The sequence below is a fragment of the Arachis ipaensis genome, chromosome B6 (assembly GCF_059453495.1).
Source record: "Arachis ipaensis isolate K30076 ecotype BB chromosome B6, ASM5945349v1, whole genome shotgun sequence".
In the NCBI taxonomy this organism is placed as follows: domain Eukaryota; kingdom Viridiplantae; phylum Streptophyta; class Magnoliopsida; order Fabales; family Fabaceae; genus Arachis; species Arachis ipaensis.
This window is the reverse complement of record NC_142441.1, coordinates 107,331,877-107,345,457: the sequence shown is the minus strand read 5'-3', so window position 1 is coordinate 107,345,457 and position 13,581 is coordinate 107,331,877.

The window sequence follows — 13,581 nt, the reverse complement described above, 5'->3', positions numbered from 1 at the left end:
TTTGTGCGCGCGTGCCTGGTGCGCGTGCGGGTCCTTTGGCGAAATCCCAATTTTTTTTGTTTCTACATGCATTCTCCCCTTTTTGTATGCTTTTCTTCTCATCTCTTCCATCCAATACTTGCCTCATAGACCTGAAATCACTCATCAAATACATCAAGGCATCGAATGGAATTAAAGTGAATTAAAATCACTAATTTAGGGCCTAAAAAGCATGTTTTTATACTTAAGCAAAATTCAAGGGAGAATTACAAAACCATGCTATTTCATTGAATAAATGCGAGAAAAAGTGAAAAATTCCCCAAAATAAGCACAAGATAAATCACGAAATCGGGGTTTATCAAATCTCCCCACACTTAAACTAGGCATGTCCTCATGCTAAAATCAAGAAGAAGCAAAAGGGTATCAGCATTTATTCAATTTGACTACTAAATGCAATCTATCTATGTGATGTAATGGCTTAATCAAAATAAATCAACTTACAAGAATACGCACATAAGCATAAGGGCTAAGGTCTTAGAAATCAAGCAAACCACAATTAGATTGAATCATTGAAAGGGCTTACAAACTTGCAAGAAGAGATGATCATGAGTGGAAACATGTAGTTGAACGATCGAACCCTCGCCGGATGTGTATCCGCTCTAAGCACTCAAGTGTATGGGGTTGATTCACTCATTTCTTCCCTAATCATGCTTTCTAAGATTTGTTTTTCATCTAACAATCAACAATCACTCTGTGCATGCATACAATTATCATGAGGTCTTTCCCATAGGTTGTAATGGGGCTAGGGTTAGGGTAGGATGCATATGGTCAAGTGATCTTGAAATTTGAATCTTTGATTAACTTAAACTTCCCACCTAACCTATGACAACCTATACAATTCTAAACAATCCTAGCTATCCATTTCTCACTTTTCCACATACTCATGCACTCTCTTTTGATTACCACACATATGCATTGATTATTATTGAACTTTGAACCTTGGGGCATTTTTGTCCCCTTTTTATTGTAAGTTTAATATATATATATATATATATATATATATATATATATATATATATATATATATATTTTCAAAATAACATATATACACGAATATCAATGCATACGGTTCACACATGATTAATACACAAGTATGTACCCAATTCCCAAGATTTTTCAACCAAAAACGTCAACACACTTTTATCTTTGCCCAATGTTCCCAATTCTCCCAAAACCAAATAATAAACACTCTCACTAGCCTAAGCTAATCAAAGATCCAAATTGAGGGACATTTATTGTTTTTCACTTAGGCTTGTAATGTGCTATAATTAAGAACAATTGGGTTAAGCATAGGTTCAAAATTGGCTAACAATGGAAGATAAAAGGTGGGCTTATTTGGGTAAGTGAGCTATTTGAACAATGGCCTCAATCATATAAATGCATGTATACACAAAATAATGGACATAAAGAATCAAACAAATTAAGGATTACAATCATAGGAAGAGAATAATGCACACAAGAATGGAAGTAAGCGGTTATATATGATGCAACCACACAATTAAGATCAAATCTCACATGCTTGTGTTCTTAGCTCAAAACATGATCCACAAGTGTATAGTTCAAGCAAGTTCTAAAAAAAATTTCTAACCAATTGGGGTAGTGCCCTAAAAATGAGTTTCTTGAAAATTTTCATTATATTGATTAAGCTTATTCTAATGCAATATTGTGATTTAGAAAAAAAAAATTTCTCCTAGTTTACCCTTTTTTCAATCAAAACACATTTCTCATAGAAAGGGTTAACTAGATTTTTAGCAATCATTTAATTTTTCTAATCACAATCAACAACTAGGATGCAATATATATATATATATACTAAGAGTGTGAAACAACCAAAATAAGAGTATCTACAATATCATAAATATGTACAGTAATCCCAAAATGATCTAAAACATAAAGTGCGGCATAAAACAAAATAGAGTAGTAGCGAGTAGAAATAAAAGTCTGAAAGTTCACCACATAAATGCAAACACTGGTCACGAATGGTGACCTCCCCACACTTTAGAATTAAGCATCGTCCTCGATGCTACTACTAAAGCTCTGGATGGGGGTCAACAATCGCACCAGGCTGTGGCTCATGCTCAGGCTCGGGCTGTGGAACTGGAGGTGGCACTGGCTGTAGCTCAAGTATGTCATGCTGGACCTCAAGAGGCTGCTGGACCTCAGTGGTGGTCTGCGTCTCTGGTGGTGCCTCCTGATGTATCGGCTCCTCACTATGCTCCTCCTCCTGGTCCTGCTCGTCAGAGGCGGAAGAGTCTGGAAGTGGAGGAAGCTCAATACCCTGTGATGCAAATGCCTGGTCTAGGCGGTCAAGACGTCGCATGACACGACGCTCGAAGCGCACCATAAAGCGAAGAAGGTGCTGCACTAACACGTAAGTCGGCTTAGGTGCTGGTGGCGGTGGTGGCAAGGATGTTGCGGCTGCTGTGGAGGGAGAGGGTCCTGCGGCCTCAACTGCCGCTCTAGCCCGAGAACGACGTCTGGTCGAGGGCTTCTCGAGCACCCATCCACCCCATGGAATAGTAACTTCCTTGTCGTCGTCATCTGGGGGTGGTGGTGTCGCATCATCGTCCTCCTACGGGACATCAGCCAGCTCAGCCAAGCTGGTAACAAGTGTAGGAAACGGTAGCAAGCCGCAGATGTGAGCTCTCCACATGCTGTGCCTAATCAGCCGTGGAAAATACACCTCTTTCCCTTCCATGACACACCCAATCAGAGTCAACATATCCATCAGGATCTCTGAGAAGTGAGTGGTAGGCAGGACGTAGTAGGCAAAGATCTGCTGCCAGGTCCTAGCCTCCCTAGATAGATATGCAGATAGCATCCCCTTAGGCTTCTTGTTGTTCGCATCCATCACCCAGGGAGCGTCTGGTGTAGCAATCACGCGCCTAAGCGCCTCATAGTCAAAAGTCATGGAGAGGATAACCACATCTGCCTGCTGGTAGGCACAAGTCTCAGGAGTACCAACTCTGCAAAGCAGTGCATCCCCTATAGCCTCCTTAGTGATCATAATCTCTCTACCCCTTACGTGCACTGATTCCAAGTTCACTTGGAAGAAGTTACAGTAGAACTCCTTAACCCATGAGATGTTGATCCTTCCTAGGTCCCTATCAACGAAATCCAATCCCAACTCTGAAATACGGGTGTTTATAGCACGCTTCACGTCATTGGGAAGATTCAGCTTCTTCTCAATGTTTAAGTTTTTCTTTGTATAACGGGAGAAGCGTAGCTCGCAGTAGAGGTTGGGGAATTTGATTGAATCAGTAGATGGAAGTGATTGATTTTCTATATCTTTATCATTCAGCGGGTTCTTGGCATAATTAGCATATAGTAAGGGGGTAGAGGTCTTGGAGCGCTTCCTCTTTTTGGAAGTGGTGGCTATAGCTTTTCCTTTATCCGACATCCTGAAAAACAGAGATAATACAATATAAGCAGATAGCCAATGAAACATAAAGCACTCAAAGCAAAGCAAACTCATGAAGCGAAAGAAGAAACGAGATTTCTTGGAATGCAAGCAAACAGAATTCAGAATTTAAACCAAACTTCAAACCAAGAATTCAAACCATATTTTGCACATTGCTTGTTCACTGAGTTTAGAAAGTACCATATCTAATAGAATGATATAAAGAGTTAAGTTGAAAACCAAAAGAAGTCAGGTGGTTAAACATGTTAAAGTTAGAAATCAGTTTGAAAATTAGTGATATGGTGATTACTGACTCAACTCGAAAGGAATGCACAAAACAGAGATGTAAGCATGTTCACAATCATGAATTGCAACAAGTCATTGATGGTGAAATATGATGTAGCCAGAAGGCAGTTAATGTAAACCAAACCATCAATCAATGCAAGGATCGCTAGCAATGTTGGTGAAATTAGAATCTTGAGAGACAAGTAAATCAAGCACATTTAACACCAATTCTAACAATTCACACAAGTCACAAGTTCAAATGTTAATAGGAAATCTCATGGTCTATGTAATTCACTGAGACAACATATGAACACAATGAAGTAATTGGTCACATAGATGAGAACGTTCGAACTTGTGTGTCCATGCAAAAGAGGCAAAAATTTTAAGGAAATCACAAGTGATGGTCGATTAGAGAGTTTATTCAAACCATTTAATGTCTATATGCAAGCCATCATGCCTAACAAGCAAAGAGTTTAAGCAAGACCAAAACTTGTTCCTAAGGATTTTCCAAAACCATTTAAGCAACAAAACTCTAATTGAACAGAATTCATCAACTAAGGGTTGCTACATTTATCAAACAAGATCAACACAAAAACTGTGGTTAAGAAAAATTTGGCAGCATTTCAGCAGCAATTTGGCTAATTCCCAAATTCAAACAGTTAAATCAATTCTCACGTGAATTCAGTAACAATTACAGACAAAAGCCAAATGTGAATTCATATGAAAAGGGCATGTAAGCCATAATCAGCACAAACAGCAGTAAACAATATGGATTAATTCAGCCAGCAAGCAATCTTACTCAAAGCAATGATCAAAATTCATGGCTTACAAAATAGCACCACATATTACTGAGCGCAAAAAAAATCAATGAAACAGAGCAATACCACAGAGCAGTAAAAGTTCAAACAACCTAAATCCACTACTCAGCCCAGATTCGCTAACCACCTAAATCAAACTAAACTAACTAACCAAGCTAACTCTAATACATTAATGGAATTATAGCAAGCAGTTAAAAGAAGTAAAACAGAGGAAAGTGAGAGCCTGGGAGACAGAGACTGGATGAAGCAAACGAAGAGAGGAACTGAAATGAAGAAAGAGAGATCCAGCCAGAGCACCGTGGCGATCTGGTAGCACGGTGAGGCTTGCGCCGGTGACAATGGAAGTCGCGGCGGTGCCTGTGGTGGCGCAGAGGCGCTGAGAGAGAGAACAGAAGGGAAAGGGCGTGAGAGAGAAGAAAGAGGGAGAGAAAGAGAGGAATGAGGCGATGGTGGCGGCGATGGTGGCGGGGCACTCGCCGGAGGGTGAAGGTTGAAGGGTTGGGAATGGAGGTGAGAAGAAATGGAACGTTGGGGACGAAAAGGGACGAAGTGCGCGAGTGCGCTAGGGCTTCGCGTCTCTGGTTAAATGGGGTTTTTGAATCCGCGCGAGCGCATACCGTGCGCGTCCGCGGGGGTAATAGAAATAGGGAGATGGCGCGGGAGCGCCACACGCGCCTACGCGCAAATGGGCGAGTTAAGGGTTAGCGCGGACGTGTACAGTGCGCGTCTGCACGGGTATGCTGGGCCAGAGGCACAAAAGAGGCCCAGAGTTGGCACAACTCTCGGGTCCTTTGGCCTGGGTGATGTGAAAATGCATCGACGCGCGCGCGAGCCGTGCGTGTTCACGTGGATGATATGAGCTTATGGAATGGGCGCAGAGGCGCGAAGCACGCCAACGCGTGTATGAAGAAACAGGGAGTGGCGCGGACGCGTACAACGTGCGTCAACGCGGGTGGAGATACAGAGTTGGCCCAAAAGTGGCACAACTCTCTGGTTCTTGGCCCAGATAGTCGAAACTAGCATCCTACGCGCGCGCGCCTTGCGCTTGCGCGTAGGTTGGGGGTTTTTTTTTGTAGGACATAAAAAGACCTCCTAACTTTCCATCCTTCTCTAAGACTCTAAACTAGCTAAGATGCAAAATTAGGTACATTCTTGAAACATAGGGGATTCTTCAAATAAATCGAGAAAACTTACAATTCAAGCAAAAACTCAATTCAAAGATTTACCCCTTATTAAAGCATATAATGTGTAAACACCTTAGCAAGCAAATGAAAATATACCAAGAAGTAAAGAAACTATATTCAATGGAACCTAATTCATTCATTCATTATATCTACAAGAGAATGGAAAGAGTTTACCATGGTGGGGTGTCTCCCACCAAGCACTTTTAGTTTAAGTCCTTAAGTTGGACATTGGGAGGCTTTTTGTAAAGGCGGCTTATGCTTGTATCCATCCTTGAACCTCCAAGAGTGCTTGTCCTTCAACTGGTTGTCAGAAGTTCCAACCTTCCTCATTAAGCTTTTCTGAGGTCCTTTCCAAGACGTGAGCTCCCGAGATTGACTATCATAGGATAATCCAGGATCCTATATCTTGTCCTCGCACCTATCTTCTAGTTGATTGCCTTGACTTTGTCCGGGCGACGAGAAAACAGAATTCTCATGGAAGCACCAAACTACTCTCCTAGACCCATTTACTTGAATGTTACACCAATCCATGCTCTTCAATTTCGAGCTTCCCACCATAATGAACCTAGATTTAGATCGCCAACCACTAAACATCCTCCTCTTCCGCTTAATTCCACAAAGCGTCCTAAGTTGGCCATCCGTTTCAAGCAAACCATACTCAAGTGGGATAATAAAGCTGAGAGTTAGAAGTTTTACCCACTCAAGCGGAGGATTGGAGGATGAACTAGGTGGAGGAGTTCCCAAAGATCTTGAGAGAGCATGCTCTACTCCCGTCCATCTTCTTCTAGAGGTTTCCACCACTTGGCGAGGTTTTTCAAGTTCCTCCTCATGCCAAGCTTTCTCAAGTTCACATCCTTCTTCATCGATTTCTTCTATTTCTTCCCCATCACTCTCATCATAGATAGGAGGCAAAGTAAAATCTACCTCATCATCGAATCTAGACATTTTGGGGAAGGACTCTTCAAACTCGAAAGGATCATATGTTGATTCGGAATCATCATAAATAGGAGCGCTTGTTGCTTGGAATACTTCTCCTAGTTCTTCATCTTCAGTAGGCCTTGGAGGGTTCAAGTCTTCCTCAACCTTGCTTTCCAATCCACTGGAGAAGGGTTCAACAAGATCGTCAAGGGGGTTGATCAACATGGGCAAAAAATCACTAGTGATGGAATCCATTTCCTGATTAATTTCCTCCAACTCTCTGTTTACTTCTGAAACATTGCTCTTCTCTTCAATATCCTTTCCAAACTCCTCGGAAAAGGATTCTTCAATTTGCGATTCCTTTATGTGCTCAACGTATCCTAAACATCTATCCACTACTTCCTTCTGTGCACTAATCTATATCTTCTCCTCTTGTTATCCTTCTTGCTTCCATTCTTCTTCCTCACCATGGAGCTTCGAGTTCATGTTTTCACTAAGCTACTTGATTGTTTCTCCATACTCAACAATGGGGGTACTTAAGGTGCATGAACTTAGGTGAGATGTTAAGTGATTCACGGTTTCTACCATGCTAGCTATATTTACTCTTAGCTCCTTAAACTTAGTTTCATCCTCCTCTTGTCGCCTTAAGATGTGAGATTCAAAGTCTCTCAGTTCTAATATGAAGGCTTCATCCGGAGGTGGTGTTGGAAGGGAGAATTCATTGGTTAAGGGAAGATTGTTGTAATCGGAAGGTGGTTCATGTTGGTGGAGTTCTTGAGGTGATGTATATGGAATTTGTGGTTCTTGGGAGTATTGGTATTGAGATGGTGGTTGTTCTATATGTGATTCTAATGGTGGTTGATATGGTATGTATGAGTTATGGTCATGTAGAGTTGAATGGTCGTGTGAGGCTTGTGAGTATGACGTGTGGCTATATTAAGGAACGGGGTCACATGCATATGATGATTGTGGTTGACAACCACAATAAGGGTCATCACACGCATTGGACTGGCATATATTAGGATCAAAATTATACCCATAGGAGTCCGTAAGAGGTTGTGGCCATGAAGGTTGTTCATAAGCTTGAAGTTCCTCCCATCCTTGATTTCCGAATCCTTGATGCATATCCTCTTGGAGTTTCCATTTCCTACAACATAGTTTAAACTATACTCATAGCCAAAAGGATGAGAATTCATGATGAAACAGAAAATAAAAACAAAGAACAATAAGAAATAAAGAAAATAGAATCCTAACTAGTGAAAAGTGGCAACAAACCAAAGTTCAAGCTATTCACAATATATACAATAGCCAATAACATAGCACCAATGGATCCCCAGCAACAGCACCATTTTTTATGAACGTAAATTCTTGACGGTTTAGAATTTCATAAATGGATCCTCGTTGCAAAGTATAGTTTCCAAACCAATCAATAATCCTTTCATGCAAAAAAATTTACGTTTTTGTCACAAGTACAAACCCCAATTGAAAATTTACCGGAGTATTTGGAATCCGGGTCGTCTCCCTAGGAACCAACGGAGTGCATGCGTAGTGGCTATGATGGGGTGAAAAAAAGGGGTTTTGTTTATGAGATGGCAAGAAAGTAAATTGAGCGAATAAGTAAAGAAAGCAGTTTAAAGGACTCTTGGCTAAGACTTGGGTACTTGAGATCACAATCCTAGTTAACAAACCAATTATTGACGATTATGAGAGGCCAACCCATTAAGTCTACTTCTCTAAGACTTAAGTATGTAACATTTACTCCTAGACCGGAAGTACGCCAAACAGGCTTGATCACATCCACTCGTAAGTCCTAACCTACCTACCAATTGGCTTAGTAGTGGGTTAGCATCAACGAGCTTCAAATTAATCACCAAGGGTTCTCAAATTATCAAATCTATTACATCCATAAACTCAAGATCACTCAAGTCCCTTGTCTTGGGCCAAGAGTTGACAAAACTACTCAAGAAATAAAGAGAGCATTTCATCAAACACTTAGAGTGCAATAAAAGTTGACATCACAAATTGCAAAGATACTAAAATCTACCAATATTAATTGCAAGAAAAGTGAGGTCACAACTCAATTCATCAAGTAAAGAAACATCAACATCAATTTGCATTAAATGTAAATAAACCCAACATGAGTCATCATCACAAAAGAGAGCAAAATGGGAATTTAACATAAAAATTAAGAGAATCAAAATGCGGAAAGGAGAATTCATAGAAGAAACAAGATGAAATCAAGTAATTAAACATGAATTTAAAATATTCTAACCTAATCATAACCTAATTCTAGAGAGAAGAGGGAGCTTCTCTCTCTAGAAAACTAACTAAAGGCTCATGTTGGCTAAACTAATTGCCCCCCTTCCCTCTTTGCTTGGACTTCAATTCAGCATGAAATACACTCAGAAATCGCCCCCAGCGTTTTGCTTTCAAGTGGGCCATGTGAGAGTATCGGCGCGTGCGCGCCATGTGGGCGTGCGGGTCGCTAACAATTCTCAATCCGCGCGGAAGCGGCATGTACGCCCGTGCGTTCTTAGGCGAAATCACTTTTGTGCGCGCGCGCCTGGTGCGCGTGCGCGTCCTTTGGCGAAATCCCAATTTTTTTTGTTTCTACATGCATTCTCCCTTTTTTGCATGCTTTTCTTCTCATCTCTTCCATCCAATACTTGCCTCATAGACCTGAAATCACTCATCAAACACATCAAGGCATCGAATGGAATTAAAGTGAATTAAAATGACTAATTCAGGGCCTAAAAAGCATGTTTTTACACTTAAGCAAAATTCAAGGGAGAATTACAAAACCATGCTATTTCATTGAATAAATGCGAGAAAAAGTGACAAAATCCCCCAAAATAAGCACAAGATAAATCAAATCTCTCCATCTCCCATGACTCGGAGGTGGAAGCTTTTGCCTTCCCTTTCCTCTTTCTAGAGGTTTGTCCGGCCTTTGGTGTCATAAATGGTTATGGAAAAACAAAAAGCAATGCTTTTACCACATCAAACTTAGAAGGTTTGCTCGTCCTCGAGCAAAAGAAGAAAGAAGAGAGTGGAGGAAGAAGAAATAGAGGAGATGGAAGGGGGTTAGTGTTTCGGCCAAGGGGGAGAAGTAGTGTTTAAGATGTGTGAAAATGAAGGGGTGAAGATGGGTTTATATAGGAGCGGGGAGAAGGTAAGGTTCGGCCATGTATGGGTGGGTTTGGGAGGAAAAGTGGTTTGAATTTGAATGGTGAGGTAGGTGGGGTTTATTATGGATGGATGTAGATTGGTGTAGGGTTTATGGAGAAGAGGGTAGGATTTGATAGGTGAGGGGGTTTTTTTGGGGAAGAGGTATTGAGTTGATTGGTGAAGGGTATTCGGGGAAGAGTATTATGAAAAGGTGTGAAGAAGAGAGAGTGAGTTAAGGTTGGTGGGGATCCTGTGGGGTCCACAGATCTTGAGTTGTCAAGGATTTCTCATTCCTACACCAATTAGGCGTGCAAAACACCCTCTGTTGCCAATCCTGGCGTTAAACACCAGGTTGCTGCCCATTTCTGGCGTTAAACGCCAGCTTCTTGCCCTTTTCTGGCGTTAAATGCCAGTCTGGTGCCCATTTCTGGCATTAAACGCCCAGAATGGTGCCGGACTGGGCGTTTAACGCCCATTCTGCTGCCCTTGCTGGCGTTTAAACGCCAATAGGCTTCTCCTCCAGGGTGTGCTATTTTTCATTCTATTTTTCAGTTTGTTTTTGCTTTTTCAATTGTTTTTGTGACTTCACATGATCATCATCCTATAGAAAACATAAAATAACAATGGAAAATAGAAAGTTAACATAGATAAGTAAAATTGGGTTACCTCACAACAAGCGCTTCTTTAATGTCAATAGCTTGACAGTGGGCTCTCATGGAGCCTCACAGATACTTAGAGCATGATAATGGCCTCACAACACCAAAGTTAGAGTTTGGTTGTAGCCTTCCAACACCAAACTTAGAGTTTGAATGTGGGGATTTTGTTTGACTCTGCATTGAGAGAAGATTTTCATGCTTCCTCTCCATGGTTACAGAGGGAGATCCTTGAGCTTTAAACATAAGGGAGTCCTCATTCACTTGAAGGACCAATTATCCTCTGTCAACATCAATCACAGCTCTTGCTGTGGCTAGGAAGGGTCTGCCAAGGATGATAGATTCATCCATACACTTCCCAGTGTCTAGGATTATGAAATCAGCACGGATGTAGTGGCCTTCAACCTTTACCAAGACATCCTCTACAAGTCTATAAGCCTGTTTTCTTGAATTGTCTGCCATCTCTAGTGAGATTCTTGCAGCTTGTACCTCAAGGATTCCTAGCTTCTCCATTACAGAGAGAGGCATGAGGTTTATGCTTGACCCTAGATCACACAGAGCCTTCTCAAAGGTCATGATGCCTATGGTACAAGGTATTGAGAACTTTCCAGGATCTTGTCTCTTCAGAGGTAATCTCTGCCTAGTCAAGTCATCCAGTTCTTTGGTGAGCAAGGGGGGTTCATCCTCCCAAGTCTCATTACCAAATAGCTTGGCATTTAGCTTCATGATTGCTCCAAGGTATTTAGCAACTTGTTCTTCAGTAACATCTTCATCCTCTTCAGAGGATGAATATTCATCAGAGCTCATGAATAGCAACAGTAAATTCAATGGAATCTCTATGGTGTCAGTGTGAGCCTCAGATTCCTATGGTTCCTCATTAGGAAACTCCTTGGAGGCCAGTGGACGTCCATTGAGGTGTTCCTCAGTGGAGATCACTGCCTCTTCCTCCTCTCCAGGTTCGGCCGTGTGGGTCATGTTGATGGCCTTGCACTCTCCTTTTTGATTCTCTTCTGTATTGCTTGGAAGAGTACTAGGAGGGAGTTCAGTAACTTTCTTGCTCAACTGGCCCACTTGTGCCTCCAAATTTCTAATGGAAGACCTTGTTTCAGTCATGAAACTTTGAGTGGTTTTAATTAGATCAGAGACTATGGTTGCTAAGTCAGAATGGCTCTGCTTAGAATTCTCTGTCTGTTGCTGAGAAGATGATAGAAAAGGCTTGCTATTGCTAAACCTATTTCTTCCACCATTATTGTTGTTGAAGCCTTGTTGAGGCCTCTGTTGATCCTTCCATGAGAGGTTTGGATAATTTCTCCATGAAGGATTATAGGTGTTTCTATAGGGTTCTCCCATGTAATTCACCTCTTCTATTGCTGGGTTCTCAGGATCATAAGCTTCTTCTTCAAATGAAACTTCTTTGGTACTGCCTGTTGCTGCTTGCATTTCAGACAGACTCTGAGAAATCATATTGACTTGTTGAGTCAATATTTTGTTCTGAGCCAATATGGCATTCAGAGTATCAATCTCCAGAACTCCTTTCTTCTGATTTGTCCCATTATTCACAGGATTTCTTTCAGAAGTGTACATGAATTGGTTATTTGCAACCATTTCAATGAGTTCCTGAGCTTCTGCAGGCGTCTTCTTCAGATGAAGAGATTCTCCAGCAGAGCTGTCCAATGACATCTTGGACAGTTCAGATAGACCATCATAGAAAATACCTATGATGCTCCATTCTAAAAGCATGTCAGAAGAACACCTTCTGATCAATTGCTTGTATCTTTTCCAAGCTTCATAGAGGGATTCACCTTCCTTCTGTCTGAAGGTTTGGACTTCCACTCTAAGCTTGCTCAATTTTTAAGGTGGAAAGAATTTTGCCAAGAAGGCATTGACTAGCTTTTCCCAAGAGTTCAGGCTTTCTTTAGGTTGTGAATCCAACCATGTTCTAGCTCTGTCTCTTACAGCAAAGGGAAAGAGCATAAGCTTGTAGACCTCGGGATCAAACCCATTGGTCTTGACAGTGTCACAGATTTGCAAGAATTCAGCTAAGAACTGATGAGGATCTTCCAATGGAAGTCCATGAAACTTGCAATTCTGTTGCATTAGAGAAACTAATTGAGGCTTAAGCTCAAAGTTGTTTGCTCCAATGGCAGGGATAGAGATGCTTCTCCTATAGAAGTCAGGGGTAGGTACAGTAAAGTCACCAAGCACCTTCCTTGCATTGTTGGCATTGTTGTTGTTTTCGGCTGCCATGTCTTTTTCTTGTTTAAAAAGTTCTGTTAGGTCCTCTACAGAGAGTTGTACTTTAGCTTCGCTGAGCTTTCTCTTCAAGGTCCTTTCAGGTTCAGGATCAGCTTCAACAAGAATGCCATTGTCCTTGCTCCTACTCATATGAAAAGAGAGGAGAAGAAAATATGGAATCCTCTATGTCACAGTATAGAGATTCCTTGAGGTGTCAGAGGAAAATAAAAATAGAAGGATGAGGTAGAGAAGAAAGAATTCGAACGTATCAAGAGGGATAAAGTTCGAATTATACATTGAGGAGGAGTGTTAGTCCTTTAAATAGAAGGATTTGAGAAGAGGGGAAGAATTTTCGAAATTAAAGTAAAAAGATTTTGAAATAATTAAGAGAAATTTTTAAAATTTGGTAAATGATTTTCGAAAACTAAGATTGGGAAAGAAATTAAGTGATTTTTGAAAAAGATTTTAAAATTAGAAATCAAAAAGATATGATTAATTTTGAAAAAGATGTGATTGAAAAGATATGATTGAGAAGATATGATTGAAAATCAAATTAAAAAGAAGAAAGTTTTAAAATTAAAGTTGATTACTTGACCAACAAGAAATTAAAAGATATGATTCTAAAATTAAAACTTTTGATCATTTCTTAATAGGCAAGTAACAACTTGAAAATTTTGAATTAAATCACTAATTATAGCAAGGATTTTCGAAAATAGTAATAAATAAAAAAATTGAAAAGAAATTGGTTTTGAAAAGATATGATTTGAAAAAAATTTGATTTTGAAAAATTATGAAAATATGAAAAAGATTTGAATTAAAAACAAAATCTTCCCTCTAGTGTCTTCTAGGCGTTTAACGCCCAGCCAGGGTTTTCCTTCTTCACT